This window comes from Myotis davidii, unplaced genomic scaffold (assembly GCF_000327345.1).
Source record: "Myotis davidii unplaced genomic scaffold, ASM32734v1 scaffold207, whole genome shotgun sequence".
Lineage (NCBI taxonomy): Eukaryota > Metazoa > Chordata > Mammalia > Chiroptera > Vespertilionidae > Myotis > Myotis davidii.
Window position 1 is genome coordinate 313120 of NW_006298349.1, and position 9525 is coordinate 322644.

Here is a 9525-nt window from a genome sequence, read left to right on the forward strand (position 1 = left end):
CGTTTTGCCCTGCCACTATACATGGGGTCCGACAATGGCCCAGCGTTCATCGCCAAAGTTACACAACCCATAGTTAAGGCCCTAAGGGTTACCTGGAAATTGCACTGTGTTTATAGACCACAGAGTTCTAGACAGGTAGAGAGGATGAATCGGACCTTAAAGGAAACATTAACTAAGTTAAAATTAGAGACTGGCGAAAATTGGGTAAGTCTCCTTCCTTTTGCTCTCTTCAGAGCTAGGTACATCCCGTATGTTTGGCAGGCCACCACGTCTCCTTCCCCGCCTAAGGGAGGAAGATCTTGCCTGGCTGTCTACCCAAAATTTGCTTAAGTCCTTACAGGCTTTGCAGAGCAGCGCCACGTCAGCACAACGGGTAGTGAGAGCCATACAGGAGGAGGACGTGCTGAGATCCAGTCCAACACAGCCTGCCTTCTCTCCAGGTGCTCTCATCTGGGTGAAGCGCCATGACCCTAGCAGCCTGGAACCTAGATGGGATGGACCCTACCAGGTGGTACTGAGCACTCCAACCACCATCAAAGTCGCAGGAAAGAGGCACTGGAAATTGTAACCCTGTCCTCCTCATGCCTCTTGCCTGGTGGACTGACCAATGGGAAGGAGAAAGATGTGGGTACGAAGACTCTATGTCAGTGGCCAAGACCCTGGCCAATTCTTCACCATCCAATGCCGGACTCTTCCCCAGCGGCTCGACCCCTACATTGCCAAATGCCTCCTCAATTTCATATCATAGAGGAGGATGCTGAATCAAAGATTTGATTCGGGCATAAGACCAGTAGGGAATGTGCTAGGGGGAGGGACTAAGGCATGGACAGGTTACCGATTGTGTTAGGGTCAGGGACTGGGGCAGAGAAAAATTACTAATTGTCTTAAGAAACAAAGTGTTATGCTCCAGCCAGGTGTGACCCTGTTTTCCTACTGAACTTTTAACTCTGCCAGTTAATGCTTTGTAGTTCTTGCAAATAAAAGACCTTGCGGGACCCTTGGTTGGCACTACAAGCTGTGAAGCTCCCAGAGCGGGGAGGGACGCGCTGTAGTCAGCTGGCCAGCTTAATAAAGGCTCCTAAATTTAAATTCTGAGTCGGTGGTCTAACTCGCTGATTGCACCCATAACATTTGGAATGAGGAACCTGGTTTGCACAAAGCAGTTACAGAAGCAGAATTGAGCATGTTAGTTAAATTATAGTTTTGGGTCTCCAGATCACTGAATCAATGGAAACACATTGCCTGGAGCCATGGGTCTTGGGACCACTGAGTTGACAGGAACACATTATCTGGAGCCACTGAGGCTATTTAGGGTAATTGTGCTGTCCTGGTTCCCAGGTACAGAAGAATGTGCTTCGATAACCAGTAAGATCACAATTAATGGGATATTCACACCATCAACAGCAGGGTATTCATCGATTGGGATAGCATACATAAGTTCAGAAAATCAAAGTAACTTTTCTGTTGTTTTAGCAAGCAAATATGTACAGAAGCCAAACAGCAGGGTTAAAGTTAAACTACAGTTTCTACTTAAGATGATTGCTACCGTACTTCATTTGTGTACCCTGAACCTGTGTGACTTCTTCCTTCACCAGGTTAGAGAAGTTTTCTGCTATTATTTCTTCAAACATATTCTCTATCCCTTTCTCCCTTTCGGCCTCTTCTGGCACACCTGCTATTATAATATTGTTATGTTTCATGTTGTCCCACAGCTCCCTTAAGTTGTCCTCCTATTTTTTAATTGTTTTTTTTTCTGGGGGGGGGGGGGGTCTCTAATTGAGTGATTTTTTTCTACCTTGTCTTCTAAATCACTGATTCAATCCTCAGCTTCCCCTGCTATGTATTCTTTCCAATGTGTTCTTTCTGTCATGTCATTCTTTATTTCTGTTTTCATTGTTACTATATCATTTCTCAAGCTGTTGAGCATCTTTACCATGATTATTCTGAACTCTATATCAGTAACTATTTCAGAGGACTTTACTAGAATCTAATTGTTTATAAAAATATTTGCTTCTCATATAACTGAAATTATATGAGGCCTTGATTATATTTTAAAAGCTAGTTTATTACGTAATTAAAGTAGGCATCTTTATTGAAAAAGCAAAGCAAGCAAAATTATATGCCTGGCCTGTGAAGTGCAGATGCCGCCCCATCCCCCAGCCTCCTAAAGAGCAGGCTGCCAGGGCTTTTGTTTTTTAACTTCTGTTGTTGAATAATCTGGCTCTATTTAAGAAATATTCTGCAGTTTTGCCTTGCCCTCCCTTAGAGGTTAAAATCTTTATAATATTTAAAATATATGTATAGAAATAAAATATATTTATTAATTTTTATTTGATAAAGTTTTCCATGTGATTTCAAGTATTTAAATCAGCCTAATTCAAAAATATTTCTTTTAGGAAGAGAGAGTAAATGTTTGAATCACTCCAGGGCCCTTGGAATGCTTCAAAAGCCATCTCACGGTTAAAGTCTTGAAATTTAATTTGGAAAGACTATCAAATATATAAACATATAATTCAAATGTTACATCATATACTTTTTGTAATTATTCTAAAAGACATCAATTAAATTTAAACTTGTTTTTATATTAAAAATTTGGTTCAGACCATAGAATTAATTCTCTTTTATTAATTAGACCTAGGTTGAAATTTTACTATATATAAAGATTATAATATATTTTAAAATACTAATTTCTCTAGAGAAAATACAAGAATTATTTTCTCAAAATAAATGTCTACACTTTATGCATTTTTTTAATCACAACTATATGACTTTTACCGACTTAATTTGAACTTTAAACTCTTAGAAGCCTTAAATTTTAGGTGGCAAGTTAAATACTTAGCATTTCTCAGATTAGTCACGTTATGCCCAGATTTCAAGATCCCCAAAAGACCCACATCAGGGAGCCAGCGAGTCCGGTGCAAAAGCAGAGGGTTCTTTATTTGAGCTAGCTTAACTTGATTTGAACTTTAAACTCTTAGAAGCCTTAAATTTTTAGTGGCAAGTTAAATACTTAGTATTTCTTAGATTATAATAACTTTACATTTTTTAAAAATACAAGACATATTTAATTAATAGATTCATTTCTATCCTCTAGATTTTTCATATGAGGCAAACTCAGATTACAAACATTTCAGTATTTTGTTATCCTAAAATACCTAGACATTCAATAAATTTTTATCATTTAATTTAGCAAACTCCAAAACTCCAAGTTGCCAAGGGCTCTGGAAAACCACGTTTCTGGCTTGATGTTAAACTTCCACATTTTTTCTGCTGGGGGAAGGGCAACCAGCCCCTCCTCCAGCAAAGAGCAAAGCCAGTTTCCCCTAGGTGACTGGACCTTCGTTATTAATACATTATTACTGAAAAGCTTTACTAAAAACCCTCCATTTTAGTTACATCCATGTTTCAACAATTTTGAGATTTTAAAGCCAATTATTATATCGAAGGCATTTACTTTGGCAAATTCTGTAACAGAGAAAACTTACTGACTTTCAATGGCCTTAAGGTTAACTTTGGAATACGGTCCATTATTATTTAAAAACTACCCTTTATTATGGAAATACCAATCTTATTGCCCAAACTCAGCCTGTATTTTTTCTTTTGGATCATTTTCACCATCTTCTTTTGAGAAAAACAGTTTTGGAGTTTATTCTATAGCATCCACAAAGAGATTAAACTTAGTCTAAGAAGCCATCCAAGATCGGACAGGGTGTGCCATTTTTCTTAAGCCAGTCTTTTTCTCTTTACAAGTACAGAAATCCCAGATGCATCCCTTAAATTCTGCAAAATTATAACGGGAAATAAAAAACATGGCAGAAATGAGACTTTTCTAATAGTACTCTCGGGAGTGGGCATCCATTTTACAGGATTACCATGTGTCTCCCCACCCCACATCCTGTTTCCTCTGGGGAAATTCAGTAAGTGGTCTGGCCACGTTTCTTTTCCTAATTAAACTAAAGGCATGCTTAATAAACTAACAATAAACACATTAAACTAAATAAAAATGACAGATAAAAACCACAATAAAAAAAAAATATAAGACACAACAAATCACAGCTCTTTTCCTGAATCTTTTCCTACTCTGCTCTCCATAGCATAGACTGGCCTCTAAAGTTATTTTAGCTAAAAATCTGCCTGTTCCAAGCCGTCCTATGGTCATTTTTAAACAAAGCATCAGAGAGCTCCCTGGCGAGAGGGTTGACAGCGCCACCCTCTCTAGCTGCCAAGTCTTTCCACACTAGAAGCAAAGGATCCTGGGCCTTTACAATTTTTACAGACTTTTGATCCCCAATACAAATTAGGCATTTTGCAATTTGAACATGAACCCACATAGTAAAATATGACAATGGCAGTCTTTTTCCTTGAGTCTGATTTAAGAAAGTACCTTTTGGTATTTTAATTTCTTTATCTTTGAGCATGGAAGCTAAAAATTTACAATAATATTTTTGTCTTTTGGTAGAATCTTTCCCCATTATGGCTTGGCTTGAAACAAAAAAACGTCCTAGCCCTGACGCTCAGTGGCTAGAGCGTCGGCCTTCGGACTGAAGAGTCCCAGGTTCGATTCCGATCAAGGGCATGTACCTTGATTGCGGGCACATCCCCAGTGGGGGGTGTGCAGGAGGCAGCTGATCCATGTTTCTCTCATGGATGTTTCTAGCTCTCTGTCCCTCTCCCTTCCTCTCTGTAAAAAATCAATAAAATATATTTTTTAAAAAAACAAGACAAACAACAAACAACAACAACAACAAAATGTTCCGGCCCACTCTGGATCTCGAATTCCAAAGCTTGGTACAGGCTTTACATGCAGTGAATCTCCCCACTGAATTTTCGGTGACCTCACCTCCACTGGTGATCCATGCCCATTTTTACAGGTGATTAACTTCTTTTCTTTGCTCTGGCGAGAATCTTCTCCTCCAGATGTCACTTGTTGAGGAGCCATAAATGCTAGGGTCTTTTTTGCTGCAAGGGTTCAGGGATCTGGAGAAGGGGCTGTGACATAAATGGAAAAACTAGACATGAGATATAAATTTGGGAGTCATGGGGAGCCAGGGGAGGCTTCACTTTCTAGTGAAGTGGGCTCTCGAATCGAATCAGGACCCAGGGCTTTTTATTCACACATTTCGCAGTCTAACAAAGCAGATATACATATCAAAGGTAAGGTCCGGTAAACAATAAAGGACCATCAGGTTGGGGACTGCCTTGGGCTGTTCCAGCAGCAGGTAATAACAGGCAGATTTTCAGCCCTGCTGAGAGAGTCCACTCAACCTTTTGAGGACTTCTCACCTTTATTATGACCCCGCTGGACTTAGCCTCCAGCAGTGAGTGAGCGAGTGAGTGAGTGAGGTGTGCCACCCCATAGTACTCCACAGCCAGGCATTTTGGTGGACAGGGTGGGAGAGAGATGAGTGAGGGGCCAAGAACTCCCCCTGAGCCCTCGGTGGTCTCCTTGGCAAAGCAGAAGTTTAAAGCTGAATTTCACTCCCATGGTAACTTTTTAAAAAAATTGAGGTGAAATTCACATAACAAAATTAACCACTTTAAGACTGCTGTACAGTGGCTTATCGTGCATACATATTGTTGTACAGCCACCCCTTCTCTCTAGTTTCAAACATTTTCTTCATTCCCACAAAAACCTGGTTCCCATCAGCAGCCCCTCGCATGCCCCTCCCAGCCCCAGCCCCACTAACCTCCTTTCTGTTTCTACGGATCTGCCTATTGTGGGCATGTCCCATGTGTAACATCTCACACTATTTTCTATTGTGACTGGCTTCTTTCACTCAGCAAAATATTCTTCAGGTTTATTCACGCAGCAACATGTGTCAGTACTGTGCTAGGGGCAGGGGCCTGACAAAAAAGAATTACTAAGTAGACTGAGGGGCACGGACCATGGGAAAGAAAAATGGCTAGTTATCTCGCTAGAAAAGCAATGTGTTATGATTGAACCCAGGCAGGTGTGACCCTGCTCGTAAATTTTATGTAAACTTTTTACCCTGCCAGTACTAGGAACGGCTAATGAACCGCTTTGCAGTTTGTTTTTTCTTTTTTAAAAAAAAATACTTTGTAGCATTGCAGATAAAAGGTCTTGCTGTACTCTTGGTCGGCACTGCAAGCTGTGGGCTCTTACGGGAAGGACACGGCTGGCAGTCAGCTGATCAGCTTAATAAAGGCTCTTAAAATTTTAATTCTGAGTTGGTGGTCTATCTCGCTGAGCTAACCCATAACAAGTACTTCATTCCTTTTTATTCCATTTTGTTGGCTGGACACCCATGGATGGACATTTGGGTTGTCCCACCTTTCAGCGATCATACACAGTGCTGCTGAGGACAGAATGGACAGGCATCGCTGTGAACATGGCTCTGAATGGTCACTGCCCTGGTTTCGCAGAGGTCCCCCGCAAGGCTCTTCCTGCCGCTTCCTGTGATGGCCAGCCTTTCGGTTCTTCTTTCCAGGCTCGGAACCTGGGCCGTTTTCCCGGCGGGGGCCCTTATGCCTCAGGTGTCCCCTATGGCAGGACAGAGTTTGAAATAGTCAGAGTCTCACGCCCATCTCCCTCTGCACAGCTGGGCCCATCTCCCTCTGCACAGCTGGGCCCATCTCCCTCTGCACAGCTGGGGAATGGAATCTGCTCCAGCACAGACCCCTCCCTGTGTCCAGCTCCGCAGGCACCAGGGTAGCGTCTCCCCTTTAGGTGCCTCTGCATGTGGCCACCCACCACTCACTGTGCCCCAATCTGGGAAACCCAGAATCAGTGTCCTGGCCCCGTGTGTCCTTGTCCCAAATCAATATTCCTTTTGACCTTAAACATCTTCTGGTCCGGACACAGGTGAGGAAGGGCCTCGCTTCAGTTTGTGGCCTCCAAATCCTGAAGGAGGCACCAGAAAACCTTTCTCTATTAGCAGTCTGTCAGTCAGTCACTCCATTGCATGGGGCCTCATGAGGAAAACATGGAGAATGGGCTAGAGTATGTGGGTGAATTGTGTCCCCAGAATTCATATGTTGAAGTCCTAACCCCCAGTGCCTCTCAGTGTGACTGTATTCGGAGACAGTATCTTTAAAGAGGTATTTAAGGTGAAATGAGGTCACATTGGTGGACCTAAGCCAATCTGACTGGTGTCCTCATAAGAAGAGTAAATTTGGACACACAAGGAGACACCCCGGGTGCACATACACAGAGGAGTGGCCATGTGAGGACACAGCAGGAAGGCAGTGGTCTGCAAGCCAAGGAGACGTGCCCTGCCAGCATCTTGATCTTGAACTTCCGGCCTCTAGCATCCTAAGACAATAAATTTCTGTTGTTTAGTTGGGTAGTTATGAAAACCCTAGCAAAGGAATACGAATATGTTCCAATGCCCTGAGAATATCTTAAATTTCTCTACTTCCCTGGCCATCCCACAGACCCAGTCTGTTTGTGAAATCAAAATATTAATATTAATAAATGTCTCACCTACCTCCCTGGCTTGTTGAGAGGGTGCCAGGAGTTAGAAAGTGGGATATGCAAAGGCACTGTTATTATCAGCCCACCTCGCCTTGCTCATGCCACCCGTATACGCACGGCCCAGGTGCCCAGGACCTTCCCCGTGTTAAACCTGATTTTCCCATGTCACCCTCTGTATCTATGTTCTGTGCTTGCCCACAGCCCTGAACTAGGGGTCACCACGTGGGATGGTGGAAGGCGGGGGGCTTGTCCATTTATTCCTCTGCCACGAGGGCAGGTGCTCACGAAGGTTTGGTGATGTGCAAATGAGTAGCACCTCCCCCAAAGAACCCCACGCCTGCTGAGTGGGTCATTACTCCTGCCGGCTGCTCTTGGCTGCCGCTCAGCAGCACACAGGCTAAGTCAGGAGCAATCTATGTGTTTCGCAGACTCATGCTGCAAACTGTGGCCACTGTTTTATCCTGTGGATGACGGGTGCATACCTGACAGCCTCTCAGGAGTATTGTCTGTGCAGGAACACTGTGTCTTACCAGCTGCGGGGGCTCTGTGCCTGAGGACCGGGCACTGAGTGTGCGCTCAGCAAGTATTTGCTCGAAGAATGAACGAGTGAAAAGGGTAGAGAGAGAAATGACAGGTGTTTTCTGAGGACCCGGCAGGGCCGCCTTCCCATGGCTGCCTCTCTGCCAGGTCAGGGGTCTCGCCAGGAGTTGCCACTGCACAGGAGCCCACGGGAGCCCAGTGTCCACGGTTCAGGTCGTGCCCTCGTGGGTGCTGTTACTACATGCTGAGTGAGCCTGCTGTAAACCTTCCAGAAGGTGAGTCCTAACAGTGGTCAAGAGGCAACATTCTGGCGGTTCTCAGCTCAAGTCAGGAGACCGGAAGCAGATGGCATGTTAGCGGTTAAGTGCAAGAGCACAGGCGATGGGAAACCATCCTGTGCCCACCGCTGTCTGAGTGCTTACATGTCCTCAGTGAGCCAGGCATTGGCCTGGACCGTCCTCTCAACAAGAACAGCGGCACTTCCCGGCTCTTCCTGAGCGGCATCGTAGCATATTGGAACCTCTAGAACCAGACGGCTCGAGTTCAAATCCTGGTGCTGTTCCTGACGGGCATCCGACCTTGGCAAGGCACTCAGGTCCCCTGGAACTTGGTTACCTTCTTTGCAAAATGAGACTGTTGGTAATAACAGTATCACTGTCATAGTGTTGTTGTGAAGATCCAGTTAAATAACTTGAACTATTTAGAACAAGATTTGACATTGACAAGTTCTCATTGTTGCCTTGTGTGCTGCTCTGAGTCCCAGACATGTTTCACCACCCAGGTTACACTCAGAGCAGTCCCTGAAGAGAGGTACTGACACCGGCCTCCTGCTACCAACAAGGAAGCTGGGCCACGGAGCTTGTGTGCCAGCAGCCCCAGACCAGAGTGTGGAGTGAGGCTTCCCCCCCAGCTGCTCTCCAGTCCCTAGGAACCCTCTTCATCAGCGCAGGGGTCCAGCAAAAACCAGACCTACCTGCAGGGAGTGACATGCAGCATGGCAATTGTCCAGAGCCCTCTAGTGCACCCTGCAGGAAAACAGGTGTGTTCTCTGAGACAGGCCCGAGATCTAGAAACAGCAATAGTCCATCTTCTTCATCTCATGGCACATAATCACTAAAATTCTGCTGCACATCAAAAAAAAAAATTTTTTTTTGGCCAATCTGATCAAAAAAAGGTGTACTTTTTTTTTAAAGGTGTACTTTTGATTTACAAAATAATAATAGTAATTACCTATCCTTTTTGCTCCAAAGTGATTTCTTAAAAAAACTCAGGTGTCTAATCTTGTATATAAGGATTTCAGTACCAAAAATTAACTAATTAGACCAGGGATGGGCAAACTTTTTGACTCGAGGGCCACAATGGGTTCTTAAACTGGACCGGAGGGCTGGAACAAAAGCATGGATGAAGTGTTTGTGTGAACTAATATAAATTCAAAGTAAACATCAGTACATAAAAGGGTACGGTCTTTTTTTTTTTTTAGTTTTATTCATTTCAAACGGGCCAGAACCTGCTAGCGGGCCATAGTTTGCCCATGGATGTTCTATTTCCAA